Genomic DNA, 9,806 nt, shown 5'->3' on the forward strand with positions numbered 1-9,806 from the left:
CATTCGAGTCATCACAAGGTGCTAAGGTGTTTTTAACCTTTGGTGGAACATTCATCATCCTACCCAAGTATCCTTTGGCTAGAAGGTACCGTGGTGGCGAGGGCTCTTACGTGGGTAATAATTTTCCTGTAACCCTACGCGTTCAGCGTGATTGCTGCTTTACTTCGACAAGGTATCTCTCTTTGTGGGATATATTGCTTATTATTTGCCTTTCAGTGGGATTCATTTTCCCTTAGGATCCGAGATTGACATATGCGCAGTTATGTCGCGCCTTGCCTCATCGTCAATTCTGACGGAGGGTGTCTTTTCTAACCCAATTTGTATTTAATAAACATGCACTCTTTCTTAGCAAAAAGTTTATTTCATTGATTAATTTGGTTTGTAATACCTTTGATCATGGATAGAACATGGCGGGCTATTACCCCTTCCCTTCTTCTCCTGAGTGATAACCATTCTCTTACGGGTAATACTTCTTTAGGTACATTGCATTCCAAGGGTATTGCAATACTTCCCCTTTGAGATTTCTTAAGTAGTATGAACCCTTTCCCGCAATATCGTGTATAATGTAGGGTCCATACCATGTCGGAGCTAGCTTCCCGCACTCTTTCTTCCTTTGATATGGTGGTATTTGACGTAGTACGTATTCTTCGACCACAAAGTTTCTAGGAATTACCCGTTTGTTGTATTCACGAGCCAGACTTCGTTGGTAGTTTACCATCCTTTGCAGAGCTACTTCCCGCCTTTCTTCAAGGTCATCAAGCTTTTCCAGCATAAGATCTGTTGTCAGATTCTTTTCCCATGCCTCTGTCTTCGTTGTTGGCAGTATTATCTCCGTTGGGATGACTGCTTCGGCTCCGTAGGTTAGTAAGAACGGAGTTTCTCCCGTGGCTGCCCTTCTAGTAGTACGGTAGGCCCAAAGGACATTGTGCAGCTGCTCGCACCATCTTTTCTTGTATGCCCCCAGCTTCTTTTTTAAGTTCATTGCTATCGTCTTATTAGTGGCCTCCGCTTGTCCATTGCTCTTAGGATATATCAGAGTAGACTTGTTTTTCTGAATATTGAAGGTGTTGAAGAGCATGTCTATGTTCTTTCCTTCCAACTGTTTGCCATTGTCAGAGACTATGGCGGCTGGTATCCCGAACCTGCAGATGATTTGCTCGAACAAGAATTTAAAGACATCTGTGTCCCTAATCCTTGCCAAAGCCCTTGCTTCCACCCATTTGGTGAAATAATCCGTAGCTACGATAAGGTATCTTCTTTTTGATGTCCCCTCTATCAAGGGTCCAACAATGTCAACTCCCCATTTGGCGAATGGCCACGGGCTGATGACCGAGTTAAGCTCCGTCGCTGGCGCTTTAATCTTCCTAGCATAGCGTTGGCATCTTTCACAACGCCTTGCTACATTCTTCGCATCTTCGTCCATGCTTAGCCAATAGTATCCTTGCATTTTGGCTTTGATTGCCAAAGACCTTCTTCCGCTATGATTGCCAGCTTCTCCGCTGTGTATATCATGCAGTATCCTTTTACCTTCGGTTTGTGAGAGACATCGCATCAAAGGTCCAAGAAATGACCTTCTATACAGTATCCCGTCTCGTAGTGTTTACTTGCCTTTGATTCGAGTTTTCGAGCTTCTTTGACGTCTGCGGGTAAGGTACCTTTATCAAGGTACTGGTGAATTGGGATTCTCCAATCGTCCTCAGCTTCGTCTTCGTTGCTTTCATCTGACGTGGGTTGATCTTTATCAGACTCACCAGCTTCGTTATCTGGCTCTCCCATCGCTTCATCTTCTTTTTCTTTTCTGCTTCCCTCATGGCCCTTGTTTGGACGGCTAAGGTTTCTTCAGTGTCGGAGGTTAGTCCTTCTATCGAAGGTTCATAAATTCTCCCAATTTGGACTGAGGTAGTGTTTCTGTCTCTCAGCATTGATGATATAAATGCCAAGGCATCTGCGTGTCTGTTATCTTTTCGGCAGACATGTCTGAATGTGACCTTGTTGATCTTTGACGCATGCTCCTGTAGCTTTAGATACGAAGATAGTATCGGATCCAGAGTTTGGTATTTGAGCTCTATTTGTAATGACCAATTGCGAATCACTAGTCAAACGGACATCTGATAAGCCCAGCTCCTGTGCTAAGCGTAGGCCGTGTATGACTGCCTCATACTCCGTGATGTTGTTAGTGTATTGTTCGAATTCTAACCTGAATGCATAGATGAGTCGGTCTCCAGTAGGGGTTGTTATCACGATCCCTATACCTGCGCCTTCTCCGTTGGAGGAGCCATCTACGAATATCTCCCACCTTCGTGAGTTCCGTGGTTCCAAGAGATCCTCTGGTTCCGGCTTGTCTTCCTCCATTCCTGGGATGTCGTCTATCTCAGCTTCGTCATTCAGAGGTAGGTCTGCCAAGAAGTCTGCTAAGATTTGTGATTTCTCCGCTTTCCTGGTTTCGAAGATTATGTGAAATTGTTTGATCATGGCATTCCATTTTGCCACTCTTCCAATCTTCTCCGTGTTCGAGGATTTGACTTATTTGAGCCTTCGTGAAAACTCGGATGGTGTGTGCATCGAAATATATTCTTAGCTTTTGTGTTGCCACTACTAAGGCATATATGAGTTGTTCCACCTTGGTGTAGTTACGCTCCGCTGCACTGAGTGTCTTGCTGATGTAGTATACGGGCTTTTCTCTTGCCCTTGGTCTCGTACCAACACTGCGCTCACAGCGTAGCTTGTTGCTGCTAGGTATAGTGTGAGTATTTCTCCTGGCTCCGGTTTCTGCAAGATGGGTACTGATACTAAGTACTCTTTGATCTTGCGAAAAGCTTGTTCGCACTCTTCGGTCCATGTGAACCTGCTTCCTTTCCTTAGTGTGTCAAAAAATGCTTTGCATTTATCTGATGATCTTGATATGAATCTTCCCATGGAAGCTAAAATTCCATTTAGCTTTTGCACTCCTTTTAGGGTTTGCGGAGATGGCATCTCCATTATTGCTCTGACCCTTTCAGGGTCTACTTCGATTCCTCGCTTGGTGACCAAGTAACCCAAGAATTTTCCTGAGGTAACTCCGAACGTACATTTGTCCGGGTTCACCTTCATGTGGTAGCTCCTCATGGCTTCAAATATCTCCCTTAGGTCCGAGAGATGGTTTTTTTGCTTCTTTGCTCACGAGCATGTCGTCTACGTAGACCTCCAGTATTTTTCTATCCATGGCTTGAAGATTTTGTCTACTAATCGTTGGTATGTTGCCCCCGCGTTTTTTAGTCCAAAAGGCATCCTTGTATAGCAATACAGGCCTCGTGGGGTAAAGAACGCAGTATGCTCCTGATCTTCTTCCGCAAGGGCTATTTGGTTATAGCCTGAGTATCCATCCATGAAGGATAGCCTTTGGTGGCCTTCGGTTGCATTGACCAGCTGGTCAATATTTGGCAGTGGGTAGCTGTCCTTGGGGCACGCCTTGTTGAGATTGCTAAAGTCGATGCAAATGCGTACACCTCCGTTCTTCTTAGGAACAATGACCATGTTTGATATCCAAGTGGGATATTTGACTTCTCGTATGAATCCAGCTGCAAGTAACTTTTGCAACTCTTTTTCCACCCCTTCGTGGTAGATGTCTGCCACTTTACGTATGCGTTGTTTGAACGGTGGTATCTCCGGTCTGAGCCGAAGGTGGTGTGAGACCAAATTCGGATCGATTCCCGGCATGTCTTCCATTGACCATGCGAAGACATCTGGTATTCTTTTAGTAGCCTTTGTAGTTGCATCTCCTCTTCTTCATCAAGCAAAGTTCCGATGTTGAGCATCTTTGGTTCTGCCTCCGTCCCGATGTTGATTTTCTTTGTTGGTTCTACCGGTGAGCAGATTTGAGGAGTGCTTTTCTTGTAATTGTCATTTGGCGGAGACATCTGCGCCTGGAGTGGCGGAGGTGCTTGTCTCCGGGTCTGAGACGGCTTTGGGTACTGAGGAGGCTGCGTCCTGTACTTCCTTGGTATTTGCCTTACTTCTTTCATGTTGTTGAGTAGCAGTTCTGTTAGCAGTTCTTTCTTCGTTGAGTCTGATTTCCGCTAGATTGCATAGCCTTGCGTCTTGCTGGTCGCCTTTGATTTCCATTTCACCCATAGGTGTAGGAAAGCGTAGGTACTGGTGATAAAGTTTTCCTCGCAGTCGATGGACCCATAGTCTGCCCATGATTACGTTGTAGGGCGAAGGTGCGTCCACCACAGAAGCGTGTACTGGTTACTAAGGGTCCTGCGTGTACCTGCAAGACGATTTCTCCCTTCGGTCTTGAGACTGCTCCATTAAAACCATATATTGTGCAAGTGGAAGAATCCATTTGTTTGATGTCAAACCCATGCGTAGGTAGGGTTCGTAAAATACACATTTAACGAACTGCCCCCATCCACAAGGACCTTCGTAACGTTCCATCCATGTATTGGAAGAGTGATCACTAGTGGATCGTTGTGCATTTCAACCTCCTGGTTGACGTCCTTTGTTGAAAAGGTTAATGGCGTGGCCATCCAGTCCTCCCAAGTGCTAGTGGGTGGTCCACTTAGCTTGAACACTTCATGGGATTCAATCTTCTTTCTGTTTCGAGCTAACTCGAGGATATCTTCGAGCATTTCTTCTTGACCTCCGCTGGAGAAGGTGATCATGTTGATCCATCCTGAGGTAGTTCTACCCTTTTCTTTGGGATCTCCTCAGTCTCCGCTGGCTGCAGTTGTACGTACTCCATGAATTTGCCTTCGTCGATGAATCTTTGGATCACGTTGCGCAGGTGGTAGCATGTATCAGTAGTATGTCCGTAGTATTGGTGGTACACAGTACTCCTTAGACTCCTTTGTCTTTTCTGGATGCTTTCCCCTAGTATTAGGGTAAGGAAAGCCTGGCTTTGCTCCCTCCTTGCTTAGGATGTGAGAGAAAGTTGTGTTTAACTTGTGTAGACCTTATCCATAAATTCTTTCTTCTTCCTGCCTCGTTTTCCATCTCCGTGCTTGGATCGCTTGTCTCGAGAATTGGTTCTCCCCCGGCTTCGTTTTGTCGCTTAGATACCTCCGGAATTGGTTCCAGAGAGTTAGTTCGTTGCGGAGCCGTTGTTGCCTTTGCTTGTGCCCTGGGGTTGTCCTTCTGGATTTCTTCGAGTCTGATGTAACGGTCCTGGACAACCCTGAGCTCGCCTTCGGAATCGAGGGCTCTGTTGTGAAGCTCCACGAAGATGGCTGAGGTTCTATCAAGTCCGTACTTATAGCAATTTATGCTAATTTCTGGATTGACTTTTCCAATTGCTTGGCATGTCTTTTTCCACCTGTCTGTGTACTGCATCAGTGTCTCCCGGGACCGATAGCTAAAGCAAATAGCCTATCTAACCCCGCCTTTGTTGATTTGTTGTACATGTATGTCTCCAAAAACACCGTAGATAATTGCTCGAAGGAGTCAATTGAGTTTGCTGGTAAGTTGTCATACCAGGCCAGTGCTGATCCCGTCAAGCTTGCTGGGAAGTACCTACAAAGTACCACCTCGTTTCTTTCCCAATGGGCAAGGACACGAGTGTAATACCGTAGGTGGTGCGGGATCTGAGGTACCGTTGTATGCTTGGAACGTAGGTACCGGGCATTTCGGAGGGATGGTTTCCCTCAAAATGCGAAAGGATAGTGGTGACGTGGTTGCCTCCTGTAGTACTTCTTCTAGTCTTGCGCCTGCGTGGCCAGTTTTTAGGCCTTGGATCTCCTTCCGCATTTTCTCCATTTGCTCCATGACCATGTTCACATTGTGAGCATCTTTGGAAAATGCTTCGTCGTAGTAGGTTTGAGAGGGCTTGTATGTTGAATCCGTTTCATCTGGATCATGGTGCGCTCCCTTGCTCCTTAGGCTGATTCGCCTTTGGTGGGTTGAGATCCACCCTTCGTCTTCCTGAGATAGCCCCATTTTCACGCCTCGGTTGTGGAGGGTGAGTTTGGGAACCTTCGACTTGTATGTCTAACATACCTTTGAGGTTCTGGTTCTCTTGGGCCATCTCGTGCATTGCATCTTCGTTTTTCTTGTTACGGAGTAACAAAGCTGCTATTTGTGCCGCCATTTGGTCTTCGTTGTGGGTTCCACCCCCTGAGGAGTGTGTCTGCTGGATCTTCAGAGTTTTCCACTCCTTCCTCTATAATTGGCGCGTCTGGATCTATCTGAATTGGAGTTAGGTTTCCCAACCCTCGCCCCGTAGGAGCTAAGGTTCTGGGTAACCCTGCGTTGGCCGCAGGTGGCTTCGTAGCTGTAGCATGCTCCGGTAATGGCATGTCGTAGATTGGTTGAGCTCCTGATGTTTGCCCCATCCCTTCAGCAGGAATAGGCGATTTGTTAGCAACTGTTCTTCTTGCTATTTCGCTTTGTCCGTCCTCCGCTTCATTCCTTTGGTTTGCTTGAGACGGCTTTTGGGATCTCCCTCTTGTGATAGCTGGTCGTGAGCTTGTTGGTACATCAGTTGGTTTCTGCATGCCTTCGGCTTTGGTTATCCTGCGGTTACAGAAAAATCGAAGAAGTCTGCTACTTGGGTACCTTCGTTAAAAGTAGCTATTAATGCTCTGACACAGAAGACTGTTAAGCAGCTTTTTCAGAAAAAGGACTGAAATAATGTTTTTGACAGACGGGTATTAAATGCTTATGACATCCTTGGAAAATGCAACCTTAAAATGTCGAAAACCAATGAAAAGGGGGGTGTCAGATCTTGCGAAAAACAAGGCTATTAAATGCGTTGGAAGATCTTTTATCCTTAAAATTTTACTGAGATTCCTCTGTCAGTCAAAGGTTCTCAGATCTAAGATGCGCTTTGTTTAAGAAAGGTTGTTTTAGTATAAAACAAACAATTTTGCGTTTTGTGAGTATGTTTTTTGAAAGATTTGTTGTGGATTTGTAATAAGGCACGTTTTTAGAGACTATGAACTCAAAAACATACACAAATAATGGATGAACGAATCACTAAAGAGTGAGATTTATCGGTGAAACACAAATCCCTTCGTTTCAGAAGATGTATAAGTAAAATGTAAAACTGTGTCTAAACTCAGGTTCGTGAGCAAAACACGGTGGGCGCCAAACTGTGACTACTTGTTTTCCCGTAGTCTACATAATATATAAAGCTCAGAGGATCTGATACTAAGTAGTATTGATACCTCTGTTGAACCGATATTGCCAAGTAATAAATGATATCTAAGATCACAATAACAACGAAGAACACAAGTATAATGTAAAAGCTTCTAAGTTATCATGAGACACAAGAGATTTACGTGGTTCGACATTTGTCTACATCCAAGGGGTAATGAGTGCTTGTTTTTGTATTAAGTTGTGGTGGTTACAAAGATCTTAAATGCTTCCCAAAGTAATAGAGAGAACTCAAGTGGAAGTAAATACTTAAGTTCTAAACATTAAAGAGGTATAAGCTTAAGACTAGATCTTCTCTCCTAGATATTGAATGCCCTTAGTTTGTTGGTGAAGCTTGATATTTATAGCCCCTCTTGCTCCAGGTATATCTTTGCTGCCTCTGGGTCCATCATCTGCCGATATACCTTTCGTACCAATGGTACCTTCGTCCACCGCGTACTTTCTCCAGTTATATTTCGCCACCTCAGCTGGCCCACGTTCCTCCGGGAACTACCCAACCTTAGTACAGGTTGTACCTTCGTTCACTGCCAGCTTCCGCCAATCGGGTTCTGCCACGCTTTCTCTTTCCACGTGCCTAGATTCATGCGTGTAGATAAGAGATTTGAGCATTTAATGCTGATTGGATGCGTCATCTACCTCTGTCCCCTCCCCAGCTGACTCTATATAGACTAGGATTTTTCCTTCCTTATCTTGACCGTTCACGTCTTCTTTCTTGGGATGAGATAAAGTAGATCTGCGGAGGTATCCCTTGTTACTCAGGACTCTCTGTTTCGCGAAGGCTACACAGTTAGGTATATATGCGGCCACTAAGATCGTGACACGTGCTCCACTGAATATTGGTATTCACAACTGACTTGGACCTTTATTATGTATGCAGGTTGCCATCTCAGTGAAACCATTGAAGGTCAAAAACTAGATTCCTCCTGAAATGGCAGGATTTATCACTGATTTACTTATCTCTGTTGATTATCGTTACCTGTACTTTGTTAATTGGTTTCATGGAGATGTTAGACAATATAACATAGAGGACCCCAAGAATCCTGTTTTGAAGGGGCAAATTTGGGTTGGTACACTGCTCAAAAAGGGAAGCCCTGTTGTGGCAGAAGATGAGAATGGGAACGACTGGCAGTGTGATGTTCCAGAGGTCCAGGTATGTCTATAACAGTAAAGCCTTTCTCTTTACATGTATCTACATAGACTCTGATTTGCTGCAAATAAGCCAAGTGTCTATGTAAGGAATCAATCAGCGTTTCGCACATGACACATACATAATCGTGTCCATCGTTTTCTTCACAATGATTTGTTATGCTCCATAATACCGTACATGTTCGGTGCCTAATGGTGCACTAATTTTTCAAGGTAAGCAACTGAGGGGAGGCCCTCAAATGCTCCAGTTAAGTTTAGATGGAAAAACGATGTATGTGACAAATTCTCTCTTCAGCAGCTGGGACAAACAATTTTATCCGGAGCTCGTGCAGAAAGGTTCTCACATGATACAAATTGATGTCGACATTGAGAAAGGAGGTTTGGCGATAAACCCAAACTTCTTTGTGGATTTTGAATCTGAACCTGATGGTCCTTCATTGGCTCATGAAATGCGACATCCTGGTGGTGACTGCACTTCGGATATCTGGGTCTAAACTAATGAACTTCTCATAATGAAAAATAAAGGACTGAGATCAACTTAGTCAATGGTCAGTAAAAGCATCTGTACAAGATCAATTTGTTAACATTATTAAGATCTGTAGCTCTGTATATATACTGTTCTGCTGGCAAGTGGAATATTGTATCTTGGAAAGCTGTTCTGGATAAATCTAATCTGGAACACTGCTTTAGAAAACAAGTGGCGAACTGCAAATATTCATCAAGTTCCAAGGGATAGATAGGACTGCATTAACCTAATAATATTTACTTACTTCTAAGCAAATGTATAGAAATGGCATTTACCAGTACTGGAAAAATTATTGATGAAACAACCTTTTTTTTGTAACTAAACCACCTTTTACAAAGCAGTTTATGATCCTGGGTAAACCCCCTTAATTTGGAAAGGCCTTTGAGAGAAAACACCATTCAATGCAACAAAGGAGGCCTAACAACCAATACGAGCACCCAAAACCAGCCTAGACTTCAAACAAACCACAAAAGCAACCAAGCAACCAAGGTAGTTAATCTCGGTTGTACATGCCGATATTAACGGATTTTATAGGATATCGGAAAAAATCTGTACGATACATTAAATATCGGCGATACGAAGGAGGAACGATAAAAACATGTGTATCATCCTGTACAGCCCGATATACCAGTTTCACTTGTACACCTATAATATAGGGGGAGGGTATTTACGTAATTCAATTGCCAAGTCTTAAATACCCTAATCTCATAGTGTTTTATTCCCATCTCTTGCACAGCCATGTTTCTCTCTCTGCAGCCGAGAAGCTGCGAAATACCTTCCTAAATCGGTACAATCTAGTTCAACTGATATATTCGTCATATTTTATTGTCATTCAAATTGATTCTGTGATATTAGAACTATACTCAACTGGTAATTTTACTATATTAGTTATATTTCTGTGATTTTTGACTTAAATATTGGATTTAACCAATCTTTCCTAAATCTGTATCATAACTCATGTATCAGTCATAATTCTATGAACCCAATTCGTATTAGTTATCTT

The sequence above is a fragment of the Papaver somniferum genome, chromosome 7 (genome assembly GCF_003573695.1).
Source record: "Papaver somniferum cultivar HN1 chromosome 7, ASM357369v1, whole genome shotgun sequence".
Taxonomy (NCBI): domain Eukaryota; kingdom Viridiplantae; phylum Streptophyta; class Magnoliopsida; order Ranunculales; family Papaveraceae; genus Papaver; species Papaver somniferum.